Source organism: Lygodium microphyllum, unplaced genomic scaffold (genome assembly GCF_053477565.2).
Source record: "Lygodium microphyllum isolate KBCC unplaced genomic scaffold, Lygodium_microphyllum_v1.1.10 scaffold_31, whole genome shotgun sequence".
Taxonomy (NCBI): Eukaryota; Viridiplantae; Streptophyta; class Polypodiopsida; order Schizaeales; family Lygodiaceae; genus Lygodium; species Lygodium microphyllum.
The window spans coordinates 17,961,055-17,977,677 of NW_028229514.1; the positions used below are offsets into that span (position 1 = coordinate 17,961,055).

The 16,623-nt window shown below is 39.4% G+C and overlaps 1 pseudogene; it reads right to left on the bottom strand.

Annotated features, from left to right (window-relative positions):
* Positions 1-386: 386 nt before the first annotated feature.
* On the bottom strand, positions 387-1,211 carry LOC148009379 (germin-like protein 8-2 pseudogene; annotated as a pseudogene).
* Positions 1,212-16,623: the final 15,412 nt, after the last annotated feature.

The window sequence follows — 16,623 nt, forward strand, 5'->3', positions numbered from 1 at the left end:
TAAAATTCATAGTACTTCGTTTGCATAAAAGGAAGTTTGAAAATTCAATAAGATAGTAATAATAGCAATTATTGCAATATTCATGGTAACTATATTGTGTAGATGGGCTTTTCTTGCATAATGTTTTTTGTGCTTTCCATTTTGATATTTTTTTTCATAAATAGACTTGGGAATCATGGAACATGAAAGCTCAAAATTTTGTGACCTCCGGATGGATTACTTTTTATGATTTCCAAATTTGTAGGTGTTGCGTGTAAAGTATCAAAGAAATGTGGTGGCAAGAATATCGATTCTGTAACAATAATGCTTAAGAATATTGATTTGTATAGCAATAATGTGTTAACTTAGTGCGACATAGATATAAGGATGACCACGGGAGGGTGGCGATGACGGATATATTAGCATGATAACGGGATTGTGGTGGCGAGTCTTAATGAGGCTGTAAACCTCGACTGTGCAGCAATGATGTGTTGAGATGCTGTGAGTCGTGACACGTATTAGTACCATCACGGCAGTGTGGTGGCGACGCTTTTAATGAGGCTATAAACCTCGTCCTTGTCGATGGCGAAGGCGGTCTCCAGCACGTCCTCCGGCAGGGGAGGCATGGCGGCGAACAGAGCGGGGGCGACCTGGGAGGTGCCCGGGTTCTGGCTGTTGAGCGCGGAGATAGCGAGGGCAGGCTTCTTCTTGTCCGGGTTGATCTGGAAGTGGACGAGGCCGCGGGGAAAGACGAAGAGATCGCCCTTGTACAGGGTCTGCTGGAAGAGGGTGTTGTTGGTGGTGGAGACGAAGCCTACCACAAGCGTGCCCTCGGCAAGGAAGAGAACCTCGGTGGCACGCGGGTGGACGTGTGGAGGGTTGAGCCCGCCATTGGGCGCGAAGTCGATGCGGGCCACGGACAGGCCTTGGGTGTTGAGTCCAGGGAAGGTGAGGGCCGACGCCAGCTGCACAGCGGAGCCGAGCGCCTTGTTAAACTGGCCTTGCTGGCGAAGCAGAGGAGAGGCGAAGACCTTGGCCTGCACTTGTTGGGGATTCTTGCACAGCAGACCGTTCACGGTTGTGATTCCGGCCGCCTGCGCCCCCTGATCAGCCACGCAGAAGTCCTGCAAGGGGTCCTCGTCCGCCGCCTCAGTGCGAGTTATCGGGTGGAAGAGCTGCTGCGCCAATGTGATAGCTACAATTAGCATAGCAAGCTTTAGTGATGATGCCATGGATAGAGTATTGCGTATGGAGAGTGCAGGACGGTAGCTATGAGAAAGCAGGGCCCCGAATGGTTCTCTACTAGCTAGTTAACCTCTTCCGATCAGCGAATACTGTATTAGCAGATCACGGTTTTCAGCAAGCACAAGTGCGGCTTTCTAACGTCTAGGAATGAACAACTGCTGCACCGCTGATCGCATGGTGGGAAGATGGAGCCTTCGATTCCATATAAGTAGTACGAGCTAGATGCGTGGATAATCGTTCGTATACCAGCACAAGGGACTTTTAATCAATCCCTATATAGGAAAACTTGTGAAATGTAGGAAATGTTGTAATATTTCCTATGTGTGAATGCATGTATTCCCTATGTACAACTAGGGAATTACATTCCCCACATCTAATAGTAGGAAATTAAAGGTCAATCTAGACTATTTCCTACCTTCATTAAAAATTTCCTATATAAGAGTATACATGAATGTAATTTCCTACTTCTACTTGTAGGGAATCGTAGGTCACTATGAAGATTCCCTATGTTCTCTCAAAATTCCCTATATAACAGAATTATGTAAGAACGCCATTCTCCAATTGTAATGAAATTAATGAAATTGGAAGTAACCATATGGATGTGAACCTAGATTTTCTAACCCCCTACACATATGAACATATTGCATGCACATACATGTGCACATATACATATATGAACACGTGTGTACATGCGTACCCACACACATGCACCCCTCTTCTTTTCTAGTCATCAAAAGACAATATTTAAATATAGTTATGGGCTTGTTTATCATAGCACTAAATGTTGGAAATGACCACCATGTTGCAAAAAGAGGAGGCCTCAAACCAAGTAGCTACATACATATTTTGTGCAACATTACTCTCTTTTCTCTAACTTTTCAAGTGATGTAACCGTTTAATGCATTTCATGCAGACATAGAATATTGTATAAAGGCACATATGGCAATGTTTGGATTAAAAACTTATAGGTTCTCATGCACGCCTTGCATGAATTGGTCTACAACTCATGGTTAATTTAAGAACAATAGTAAAATACTAACCCTTCCAAGCTTAGACATACCAATGTAACCATAATCTTGGTCTAGCACCCTATGACCCTTGGGTGAGATACCATCAAGATTTTGAATGATTGTAGTGTTTGGACTGATGACCTAGATGATTGAAATGATCCAATCTTTTTGGGATATCCTGTTACTCTTGTTAGAAGAAAATGTTGGTATTCTAATAACTTCTTTAAATGAGCAAGATGGTGCTAGCCTTTGACTGCCATAGTGATAGCAAGTGTCCAATGAGCCATAATCTTCCTTCAGTAGTTTTTAAAATAGCAAGGCACATATGTTGTATACTCTAAATAACTCCAAAACCCTAGGATCTCCTAGTAAGGCCCCTTATGAGAGGTCCCTAGAAAGGAGGAGTTACACTCTTTGACTATTACAACCATAAAAAATAAAAATACAAAATAACAACAACATAGTTCAACAACCCATTGCAATGGCTTGGTTGGTAGTCAGTATGAGACTCCTATGAGAGAACAATCTCCAAATGAATGTAAGGGTGGCATTATAAGCTTGGGTGGGGTCCTCGACATACACAAGAATTACTCCACTTTTTCTTATTTATCGCAACTCATTCTAGAGTGGCGATGTTAGCAAACATCCATTTTTTAGCAATGTCCATGTAATCCGTGAGGGACCTAAGCATATCAATTAAGACAAACGTGTTTACCATATTTTGGATCGATACTCTAAAATGACTAAGGGAGGACTAAGGGTCATTTCAAATTCATTCGGGGACAAATGTGTGCAACAAAGCCATTAATGGAGGTGGACATTATCCGATGTGGGATAGAACTATCTTAGGGTTGTTGAATTTGACAAGTAGGAGGTGAGTGGATAGTTTTTGATAATGCACAAAAATGAGTGACTAGCCATTGGTACCAATCAAATGCATGCAAGCATCCAAGAAATTTTTGAAAGCAAGAGTGCTCAAATCATGTTTGATGTGCCTTTCATGGCTTTCGCTTTATGCATTCTAAGGTGTTTTTTTGTCTAGACATTCATGAGACCTTCTTAAGCCAACAACTTTTCTCAAGGTGATGAGGTCCACAAGTCAGCTTTGGCTCTTTACACAGATAACCTAGTACGTCTAACCAAGATTAGATAGAGCACCATTCCAAGTCTATTCATAAATCACACTTGTTGGCTTGCAGGGGCTAAAATCTTGTCCAACTTACAATTATCAAAGATACAATTCGAATATAAGGATCACACAATACAGTTATCAAAGATATCACATAAAACATTAAATTACACCAATCAAAATACATCACATAGAGAAAAAATGAATGTGCATAAGGAACAGAGTTTGATTCTAGTTATGGCATGTGAGTTTTTGGATGATTTGTGCCTATGTGGTTTCTAAAGCATGCCTCAATAACTTCAATATTATAGTGTGAGGAGCTGAAAATGGATCCCATAGAGTTTCATGTGCTAATGGAGCCCTGAAGGGTACTGGTAGATAGCTAAGGCATATATTTCTCATTTGAACCTTCAGCAACTTGTCGACCTCTTGCTAGTTGTATGACAATTCCACTATGCATCATCATGCCACATGCAACTGAACAAAACAAACAGGGGGCCTGTTTTTGGATAAACAAAGAAGGAACAGATTATGGTGGATCCATGAGAACCATGACTAGGGGCTGCTATTGTCTTTCAAGGGAGGCAAACGATATTCTAGACACGTATCGAGAAGAAGACCATGGTGAAGAAGGTGATGAAACCGTGAAAAGAGGGTGATTTAAATAGAACTAGTGATTGTAGCAAATAATCAATAGAAGGGTGAACAATTTCTTCTGAAAGTAAGACAAAGGGAGTGTCACAGCAGACTAAGCTTGGGCTTCTCATGCATTGTACAACCTCACATGCTGGGTTTGTATTTCCACCATAAGTTTTTTTACACCATCATCCACAAGTAGAGAGCAAGCACAATGTAAGCATAAAGATGATTAGAATATCATAATGGAAATCAGAGGGCACTATTGTATTTCCATGTTTGCATGCCACAATTGTACTACTATTGAAATCCAAGATGGCTACTTCTCCAAAATAAATGATGGCTAATTTGTAATGTGGGATTATATGGAGATGGATGCTCTTTTGAGGCACATAATGTGGAGGTTCAACACTTCTTCAGAAAATGAGGCACCTAACTCATGAGATTGGCATGAGGGGTGACAATGCAAATGTGGACAACTTGAAATTTAGATTTGCAAGTTTGTTAGGATGGCTGTAAAAATGGAGATTGACTCAAACATGAAGGAGAGAAGTGAAGGGAGAGTTGCAAACGTAGGCTAGACGCTTGGGGAGTTCACATGGACAACTTATAGAATCATGTAAGTACAGGGGAGGGGGCTTTTCCCAAAATTACATAAGCATATACATTAGGGATATGCCCCCATATTAAGTCCCCCTTTAGTGGCTAATATTTGTCAATTGGCTAAAACTTTATATGTGTGCTAATACATTAAGCTTGTCCCTCACTAAGTAATTTTCATCGGACCATCTGTGAACCTTGCCTTGGATCTTATCCTTGAACCATTCAAAACTCTAGTAAAGCAAGGAAACAAATATAGATGGCATGTTGTAGCATGGGAGTTGGTCATAGTTGAGAGGTCAAAAGGAGGACTTGGATTAACGAAAGCAAAAGAGGGATCATATTCCTTTGTGTTTCAACTGCTGAAGAGGTTGGATGCACAACAACAGTGGGCTATCATTGTCAAGAATTGGATTGTAACCTACCATCCTTCATGAGGTTAGGCCCAACATCTTGGGATATCCTAATAACTAAAGCTATTACAATTAAGATTGGTTGTAGAAATCAAAACTACGATTTGCATCTCTTTGACTATTTACAAACAATTACTAAGATGTTCTTAGTGCAATCAATCTTATTGTTGAATCCATATAGACTGATTGGATTTGAAGGTGCAACATGGAGTAACCAAGAGGCTTCATATGCCATAAAGATAACATTTGGTCTCTTGATTCTATGGCAACGATAACAACATTGTGCAAGCAAAGACCAAATGTGTAGATGCATTCACGAAAGTGTATATGATAGTTTTTCAAAGCTCTATAGGGTGTGGTGATTAGTCTGAGCAAAAGAAAGCTTGTTTACGTAGGTTTCCTTTAATTCCCTTCTCTTCAAAAGAACTTGTCAGGTTTGGGAACCTCAAGCTCTAACCATTTAGGAATGGAGATTGGTGTCAAGTTTTTTTATTGTTTAGTTGGTTATATAAAAAGGATATAGTAAAGATATTGCACCTTTCTCAAAACCCCAAGATCTATCTATACTTTCTATAACTCCACTATAGGATAAAACCCCTCTTGTTTCATACACATTCTTCCTTACATATCCCAAAGCAAATTCCCTAAGCTTTAGTTGGGCAAAGCTACACCTAAAGGGATACCCACATGTATTGCTTCCTAGCCCATTTCAAAAAGAGCCGTGCCCCCCATAAATAAGCAACAATAAGAAGTTAGAAGTAACCTAGTTTACTTTTTATAGTTTAGCTTGCCCATTAGATGTGCTCTGTGTGCCATAGAGCTTATGACACATATAAGCATATTGCCTGATAAGAATGAGTTTGCAACTTTCTTCTTATGGGTTTGTTCCACCCTATAGTGTTTTAAATTTGAATCTTTCGTATTCTTTACATGTTTCTTACATAGAAACACTTAAAAATCTAAGGCAAAATCTTGGATAATATGATACCTCAAGAGTATTGAACCCTTATTGTGCACTAATGGTAAAGTAATTAAGTTGCATCAAGTTAACCCAAAGTTTATTGGTATAGATCTATGTTTTGTTCTTTGTTTTTAAAAAATATTTTAGTTTTCTTTTCTTTTTTAAATAAAAGCACAAGTAGTTATGTGCACTTTGAACAAAATTGCATCATTTTTAGTTCTCATTACTCACTTCTTAAAAGTAAGCAATCACGTTAAACTTGTCCAATGCAATGCTATTGTGCACCACCTGAATTGCATGAAAATTTTGAGCTTAGTGTGAAGCAAATTCTAAATTTGGAAAAAGGAATTAGCACATTTAGAGACAATGATTTTTTAATCACAATATGATAAAAACCGTTTAAAATCCCCCCCTCCCAAAAAAAAATAGTTTGAAGGTTTTCAAGTGTCAAATGAAGTACATAAATGAAAAATTTGACACCTTTTATGATGAATCATATGATAAGGCCTTAAGTTATTATCTACATAGTCAAAAAACATGGTAAATTGCAAAGCACTCAAGATATAAAAAAATCCATAAATTAGAAGTTAGCTTAATACTCTTTTATTGATAGTCATTAAGTTGAATGTTTTTGCACCTGCTTTGTAAAGTTGTTTTTATGGGCTAACTTGGAAGTTACCTAAGTGCCCTTTTAGTCCTCTCCATTAGAGTAAAGGGGCCCAAGTTTGATTCTAGTTCCACCCATCAAAATACATCACTGAGAGAAAAAGTGGATGTGTGTGAAATAGGAACAAAGTTTGATTCTAGTTCCACTATTGTTACCTACCCTCTAATTAATTCCCTACCTAACCTCTAATTAATTCCTGCCAACGACTACCACAAGATGACATTCTACTAGAGCATAATGACATGGGAGATGAGGTCCATAATGACCCATCAGATGAGATTGGCAATTTAGACGAAAGGGAGGATAATGAGGTGGAACCACAAAATGAAGCGTTCGAGATGGATGATGTTGAACCATATTTATTTGACAAAATCGTTCAAAGAATAATTCAATTGCAAGCACTTTGGGATAAGCATCAAGCTTCAATTGAGTTTCAAGATAAAATGCTTAAAATTCTTTTTGGTGATATGGTCAGTTCTGATCCCCCCCAAGCACATATGGACAATATATATATGCCAAGCTTGGCCAAACTACTAGTGCAAATGCCTAACACATGGGATGGAGACTTGAATGGTATAAATATTCCTACTTGTTGGGAGAAACTTGGTATCATGTTCACACGGCTAGGTATGGTTAACTCCCAACGTTATAGGGTATGCCAAGGAAGTGAGAGCTCTATTCATGCACCATTGCTTTATCAGCCAAGCAAGGAGGATAACTACATTAGAGACACAATTGAATGCTTGTGTAACACCAGAAAAGGAGGAAGGAAGAAGTTAAAGCGTGATTGTTCACAATGTTGTGAAAAGTGTTCCAAGTGTTCTCTACCGAGAAAAGATATGCTCTCTTTTGACTATGTCTCCATTAGAGAACAATTGCGTCTACATACTTTGAGCTTCCATTGATATGTAATAACATGCATTGCAAACAAGTCTATACAGCTTGGCCTTCTGCCCAAAGGTCACCATTGCTTGATCATTCATGGGATGATATTGAGAGTGCCTACAAGTTTATCTGCAAATCATGTCAAACTCACATACATGGGTACAAAAGGATTTGTAAGGTACACTTTATTATCATGCTCGTCTTTTTAATTAATATAAATGAAATTTGATACAGGTTACTAAAATGTGGTGTGTTTTGTGATAAATAGGGTGATCCACACAATTTCGCCTTGTTATTACATTGGGATGGATTCCAAGCCTCAAAGACAACCCAGAAGAAATGTGGAGTTGTTGAAATCAAAATTCTCAATGTTGGAAAGAGCTCCCTTATTGGAGTTATACCAGTTTTATTTATTCCATTCAGTTGCAAAAAAGTTATTGGAAGCTCTAGTAAACTCTTTCACATATTCATGCAGCCATTGATAGATGAATTAGAAAGTCTATTTGTTGATGGATTTGAAGTAGACTTCAATTATCCAGTTACATAGATTGTTGAGCATGAAAATTCTCTTAGTCGAAGATTCATTGCACGTGCTATGCTAATGATGGTAACTGGAGACCATCCAGCTCAGTGCAAGATTGGATCTTTCAAAGATGGTGGTCAATCATTTTGTCGTAGAGACAAAGCAATAGCCACTTTGGAGGGTGAGGGCTCAGGACGTTACTTGTATGGTCAAAATAGATTCCAGTTGAGATATAGACCAATTAAAAGATCAACCAATGAAATGCTAAGTTCTTTGACTATGGCAGAGCGAGCCCTCACCCAAGCAGAAAGAGAAGAGATTTTGAAAGATGCAGGACTTTCTAGTAGATCATGCTTGTGGAGACTATATAAACTCTATGGCTTTGATTTATCCCTGGACCTTGTATATGATTGCATGCATATTTTGGCCCTAAATTTGTTCTCAAAATATATATGTGCTCTAGTAAGGACTGTGGATAACAGGATGAAAGTAAAAATTGATGAGACAACACATCGTGTCACTAAAGTAACACCATACTCTATTCGTTATGGTCGCTGGCCAAGATATCCTAGTAAGTATTGTGAGAGCTACAAGGCTGAGGAAAATCAAAAGTGGATTCAATGGTGTTTGCCTTATGTACTATGTGAGATTGAAGGTATTCCAAAGGTATTCTATGACCTAGGATTGATTCTGATAGACATTGCTCATGATTTTTACAACTACACTCGCGACAATGGTTGGTCTAGAGAAAATATAGACACTTTGAGAGAATTGCTTGGTTAATGGAGAGTAAGCTCTGAGGAGCTCTTAGGATCAAACTCAGCTCCTTTGGAACATGTTGCAGGTATAAATATTTTTTATTTTCTTAGTTTTTTTATTTATATAGAAATTATATTTCACTTTAATCCTATATATTTTCTTGCCTTACTACATGTAGGTTTTGGATAATTCTTGGATGACATTATTCGACATGGTAGTCATGATGCTTTCTGGTGTTATATTTATGAGCGTATGGTCTCAGTATATGTCAATATCAAAACAAATAACAAAGATAATGAGATTTCTTATGCAAACTACCAAAGACGAAGATTCTTTACATGGATATTTATGCATATTACAAAAGACCAATGTGACAGACTTATGCCGTATCAAAGGATGACAAGAGAACTCCACAAAGCTTTACTACCACCTGATGGATACTTAGTGGATTCTAATAGGTACGATGAATGTCCAGAATGGCATGCATCAGGTCTCATGCATGTATCATGTGTGGAGAAAGCAAAAGAAATATGGAGTTTTTTAGAAAAGGCTAATGATTGTGCGTGCAAAAGAGTAGCTCTAACAAAGGGAATAACCATAGGAGCAAAGAAGTTAAGACGCAGAGATGCAACTAATGAAGAAAAGAGATATGTTCATCATAGCTTCAACATAGAGGTGAAAACAGTGACAGAATATAAAAAGGTTTTTCTAAAGGGAGAAGTTTATAAAGTGGGAGATAAAGTGGTGGTAAGATGCGATGAAGACTCTAGAGTGGACATAGATGTTGGCCATTGGAAAGCATGCATATCATCATTTTTTTCGTTTGAATGCAATGGTGAAGTGAAACTATTATTTGGAGCTTATTACTATAGACAATGTATTGTTGTTGAAAGTGGCCATGAAAGTCTCGTTGTGGATACCACTACAGGTATGAGTGTCTTGCAAAATGGTTTTGTTCCATTTTCATGGGATTGTATTAGACCAATACAATCATTGTTACACAAATTTATTCCACTTCAACATGGAAACAATATCATTGCATATGAGACAAAAGATTTGAGACCAAGGTCACGTTTGATTACAATAGGTTGCATCGGTTGCATTCCTCCTTGGCCAGAGGAAAATGATGTTGTTTATATGAAGTCTCATCTAGATGCTTTATGTGAGCCAAATGACCTCAAATGTGCGGTTATAAGAGCAGTACACTATGAAATGAAGCAAGTAAAAGTGGGATGGCTAACTAATGTACACTTGCAAGAAAATATTTGGAAAGTGAGAATAGAGGATCAAGATTGGAAGGATTGGTGGCTATGTGTATCCACGAAAAAGCAATGGCAAGTACTCAAAACAAAAGCAATTGCAATTGACAACAAAAGAAAGATTGTACCTACCATGTGGCATTCGCATGAGCATGAGGCAACAATGTTATGACGGTATGTTTATTGAAGTTTTTTGTTTTGTATTGCTTAATGTAATTTACATTTTCAAACATTATGACGATATGTTTATTGAAGTCTTTTGTTTTGTATTGCTTAATGTGATTTACATTTTCAAACATACATTGCAAATACTTTCTTATTGTTACCATGCCTATGTAGGTTTGCCATGTTGACTTCTAATCTAGAGATGATGGCTCTTTTGAAAAAAATGATGAGTGAGGATCCCAAACTACTTGGGCTTGTGGATTCAGTTGTGGAAGAAGTGAAAGGTAACTAACTCTAATAACTAAATTTATACCTAATTTTATTACTATTTTATGTGTTCTAATCCAAGTGCTAAGGAATTAAGTGATTTAGTTTGATATAATACTTCTTTTTAAAAAATATAAGTCTCTTATAATTCTAAACTTTGGTTTATTATGTGTACACAAACGTAACAAAATCACAAATGCAGGTACAAGAGATAATGGAACAATGTAAGCTAAGGAGGTCATTGGCCCTAATGTCTCTTCAAATCACGATACAGGTATATGTCTTTATTTCTACTAAACTTTGAAAATTTAAATTTGTACATATATTACATCTTGCTTTATTAGGTGATTCATTTTGAGATTAACTAGCTTTAATTAGTCTCTTTGCCAAATTTAAAATGTTCATAGTTATTCATATCTTTAAACTTTGAGTAATTGTGTGTATATATGTAAACATAGATAAAAGAACAACAAAAGGTGGGAAAAGAGGTAATGTAAGAAAGGGAGATAAGGAGGTTACTTGCGATAATGTTTCTTCAAGTCAAGATGCAGGTACCAACTTTAAGGATAAAAAACTTGTACAAATTTGGTGACCCAAATTGATACACAATATCTAATTACTTTCTTTTGTGTTATTGAAAATTTTCATAACCTTGTATTATCGTGAGCTTTGGTTAAATCTATGTATATATAGGTAAAAAAGTTACTAAAGATGACACAAGAGACAATGTAAGAAAGGAAGACGTTGAGATTGCTTGCCTTAACACTTCTTCAAGCCAAGAATCAGGTATTATCAGCTTTCTTATGTTGATAATGAGTCATTTTTTGAAATGGTTATACTAACTAATGATATTTGATCACTTGAGTATCAATAGGAGTGATACGCATACCATCATATGATGATATCTATCGGCCACCCATGTTGAAATTTAGAGAAGAGGGTAGACTTTATGGAAAAAAGCTCTTGGCTGAATACTTTAAAAGTCAACACACTATCATGCTCGAAAATTATCACCGAGTACGTAGGTGGTTTGAATCCTTAAACCCAGATAATCTACGTTATAAAAATGCGGATAAAAAGTATATCATGAAAATTATATCAGAGAATCACCATGAGATTTTACCATTGAAGTTTACTGGATGTGAGTACATATGGAGAGAGAATGACATATATGACTGGTGGAAGGGTACAAAGCAAGATGAAAGAAAGTATTTGAAGAAAAAAGATTTTTTAAAGAAGGTAAGTTGATTGTTACTTTTTTTGATTGGCTTTCCTAATATTTGAGGTGTAGATTCTTAGTTATTGAACTATTAATCTTATGACATGTAACGTGTCCACTAGAATCCTCTAGGACACGTCTTGGCAGTCCATCGGAAGGCTGTCTAGAGAACTCCGCCCGGCACTCCCATGGAATGTTACGGGTTTTGTAATCTAGGTCTTTCCGCGTCTGCCACGTAGCGGAAGTGTCCTGGCCGTTTCCCACTTAGGATCGACCGGAATTAAGGTTTTCTAGTTTGGTCATTAGCTAGCAGCAACTAACGTCGGACCCGAGTGAACTACTTTACGCAGAAACGCCAGGTCCGAAGCGGATTCACGCTGCACTTGGTTCAAGGAGAATGGGAAACGAGAGGGATGCAATGCTCAACCTCCCTGCCATAAGGCATAGTCCCATTCCGTTCCCCTAAAACAGCGTGAATCGGGTAACAGGTAAATCTAAGTCATCGTTCTCGTTATTTGCTTTGGCGAAGATGATCATTGCTCTGTCCGTTGAAGATTTTTGAGAAAAGTTCCCGGCTAACCGGGACCACCCATCCATAGGACAGACCCATGGTCCGTCCTCCGCACTTTCCTCGGTTTGTTTTAGTTATGTAATTACCTACCACATTAATTTGACACATATCAAACAGCTTCTTTGATTAACCCTGTTAAGCACTGGTTCCTTCACGTAATCTTATCACAGGACATAAAGAAAACAATGTCAAACAACTTCTTTGTTATCATTTTATCCCTTTTATCTTTGAAATACAAAGAGTTCCGCCCATAGGCTTAATCATAATCCGCCCGAAGGCTATCCAGTAATCCACCAGGGATCACTAATCCAAGCTTCTGCTTGTAGACTAGTATGCGGGCCTCGAGATCCAATCCCGAGTCACGTTAGCCTCTTGTGCAGGGCCTGGAAGGCGAGGGATTTACGGCCAGAGCCCCCTCTGGCACCCAAGCGTCCTCTTGCTCCAAGTAGAACTCAACGGAGAGACCTCTCACGGCGGGTTCGGTCCACGTTCCCGGCGCGGTCAACAACCCCCTTGGTTAGGGTCAGGCAGGCAGTCGGGGGTAACTGAGCTGCCACTTCCTTCAGGCCTTCAACCTGAAGCATTTATATATCTTTCATCCTTTAGTTCCTTGAACAAACAATGCAAACAGTGCTTTCTAAATTGTTACAAGCACAATCAATTCCAGTGGTCGTTTTAGCTGGCAAACTGTTAAGGAGTGACTCCTTTTCTCCGAATGCAACCCGCATTCGATCCGGAATCAATTGCAACTTGGCAAGATTCCTATCGTCCTTGGGTTAGGGTCATACCCTGTCAATACTTTAGGTTTGGTTTATGGTAAATTCCGGCGACCATGTCGCTTTAGTTTATTGATTAATCATTTTCGTCCAAGCAAATGCCTAGCTTCCCTTAACTTGACAAAGTTTCCCTAATGAGGATAGAGAAAAAAAAAGGACGACTACCCTTTTCCCCTTGCGAGTTTAAACTGGCGCAAGAACCTGCCAACCTTAATCTATGGAATGGCAAAAATTCTTACGATCAACCCGCAAGGCTAAGTGACGTTGCAGTTTATTGCACAAGTGACGCCTCCATTCTAAGAGATCATTTCTCCTAATGAATGGCGTATTCAGGTCATGGAATTAACTTTAGACGAGAAGGAGGGTTTAGGGTGTCTTTTTACCCACCCATCCTTAATTTCACTAAATCGACAGCGTTTAGTCCAACTCAAATCAAGTTTCATCATCTTGAACGCTTGGTCCATAAGGTAGGAATCCTAGATTATTGTTTACATGAGCATCCAATTAGCTCAACATTTTGGGAATGTGGTTAGGACTATTGGCTTGAAGGTTTCGACTTAGCGACATTTGGAAAACTTGGCCGAATCCTTAACCTAGTTAGTGTTTGGGGTGTCTATCGTACCATATGATTCCTTTGTGGCTAGGTGATTTGGATAATTCATTATGCTTGTCTCGCGACAAGGATGAATCCTTCCTAGAGACAATAAACTAGATCTAAAGGAGAAAAAATAGTTGCAACTAACACAATACATGTAAACATGTGCTTCCTTGCTCCTACGCATCACATGGTTCACAATAACTCTATCTTTCCTTGGTATAGTAAAAATGCATGATAATCTGGATACTAACCTTCCTAGGACCTACTAGGACTTACATCAAATAATCATGCTTACAACCTTGTTGTCTACACTTTAGAATCTCATGCTTTGATAAACCATGCGACCTTTCCTAAATACGGCTCCTGATGAATGAAATTTGTGCATGATGACTATGCTACACGCAACTTTCCCCTAGCTACAATGTAGTTAATGAAGTTCATACCAACTAAAGCTAGTGTTAACTTATTCCATGTTACATGCTACTTGCAAGTCCATAAGATCATTATCGTACTCTTCTATTTCTTTTCGGGTAATATCTTATGGGTGTTAACTTTTCCTCACGAATCATTACAAGGAAGATGGTGCCTAAAATGCGGCACACGCTTATTCCTACCATGTCTAGTAACCAAATGCACTTATCAACTTCATTTCTTTGCCTAAGTAATATATGTTTAGACTCATTACTTTGATAATGTTCCAAAATAGCAACATGCAGCTAGTCTTCTAAGGCGGACAACTCTCGAAATGCAACCGTTTCAATTTCATGACATGCATCAACCTTATCTAATGTTTAAAGAGATAATTTATCAAATGTATTTTTAACGCTGCCACAATGCATTAAAAATAAGCGTAAAATGTGTTCTTCCTTATGGAATTAAGCGCGCCTAAACATTTCTTTATGCGAGAATAAACTCGAAAAAAAAACCTGGACTTGTGGGCTCGGGGAGATGTCCACTTGTATGCTCGGAGATGAACCTCCCGCAGTCGTGCCTTGCAACTTCTTAGGAGCCATTGTAGTCGTGGTTACGGACTCCTTTACTCTCGCTTTTCGAGACGGCTACGAAATCGATATCTTCTCCTCGCTTGGGAATAAGAATGTCCCTAACCGGATTCAAAACCCGAAAAGTCGCATAGGATCAAGGCCTATGGCCTTAATCCTTAGAAGCTTCTTAAGAAGCTTCTTCTTCCACAGATTACGTGGGAGAGGGGAGGGGTAATGATTGGGGGAGAGTTATGACGATGGAAAGGGGGGAAAGATCATGATGATGATGGCAGGGAATGGGCGACGGCAGCAGGCATTGTAGGTGGTCCTCACGGCGGCGTCAATGGCGGCCAGCGGCACGGCGGCTGCAGCACGTCCAGCACGGCGACCTCCTCCAGCACGACGATGGCGACCTCCTCCAGCACGGCGACCTCTCCAGCACGGCGACCTCCCCAGCATGGCGACCTCCCCCAGCACGGCCCTCCCTCTAGCCTCCCCCCCTCTAGCTAGGGGGTGTTTATATAGGCATGGGGGGGGGAGAAGGCCTCCACCACGTGGCCCACTTGCATGGGTTCCCCCCCTCCCATGCAGGCCACGACAGTCATATCCCCATCCTTCCCACACTCCCTCTTCTCCAGCCATGCATCGGCTGGAGAAAAAGGGTTAAAAATAAAAAAAAATTGCATTGAATTATTCAAATTGCCCCTCCCAAGAGGGTGTTTTTGTGAGAGTTGCGGTTTTGAACTCCCGGTTTTGATTTACCAATGCGGAGGACCCCATTTCACGTGTGCGGGTCACGCATTACACTGCCAATAATTTCAATGCAAGAGATAACCTTTGCACAAGGTTTACGTCGTGTGCGGGACGTCAATATTCACGAGTGGGAATATTACATTCTCTCCCCCTTAGAAGAATCGAGATGTCCTCATCTCGTGATAAACTGGGGATATTGAAGATTGAGAGAGTTTTCATCCATCCAGGTAGCATCCTCTTCAGGATAATCTTTCCACTGGACGAGGCATTCTTTCAAGGTTCTAGATCTTAACTGTCTCTCTCTAACATCTAAAATCTTTTCCGGTCTTAGTTCAAGGACTCCTTAACTAGGCGTTACAACTTGTTGGTCATCAAGTACATGATTTGGGTTGGGTACATATTTTTTTAAGAGACTAATATGGAATACATTGTGAACTTTTAGGTTATCCGGAAGTTGCAATTTATAAGCATTGGGTCCTAGGCATTTGAGGATTTTATACGGACCACAATACCTTGGACTTAGCTTCTTGCATTCACCTAGAGATAAAGAACTCCTTTTTGGGCCTACACGAATGAAAACCATGTCTCCTTCTCCGAAGACCCTCTCTTGGCGTTTCAAATCCGCATATGCCTTTTGTCTATCTTTGGCTGCTTGTATGTCTTGTCTTATTGACTTTATTTGGTCATCCATGTCCTCCAACATTTGTCTTGAAGCTTCCACCCTTAGGGTAGGATCAGAAAAGTTTAGGGGACTTCGACAATCATGACCATACAATGCCTGGAAAGGGGTTATTTGAATGCTCTGCTGGTAAGAAGCATTGTAAGCAAATTCTACTAACGGCAAGTATTGAATCCACCTCTTCGGCTCCCGACAGCAGTAAGCCCTAAGCATATCCTCAATGATTTGATTTACTCGCTCTGTTTGTCCATCCATTTGGGGATGGTAGGCAGTGCTAAAACAGAGTTGAGTCCCAATAGCTTCAAAGATAGCTCTCCAGAAGTGTGAAGTGAAAAGAGAGTCTCGATCGCTAATGATCCTTCTAGGTAACCCATGTAGCTTGAATATTTCTTTGATAAACACTCTAGCAATGTCGGAGGCTTTATAGTTTGTCTTTACTGGAATCAGGTGTGCAACCTTAGTAAGCATGTCAACTACAACCATAATGGAGTTGTATCCTCCTTGGACTTGGGGTAAGCCCACCACAAAATCCATACTGATGAATTC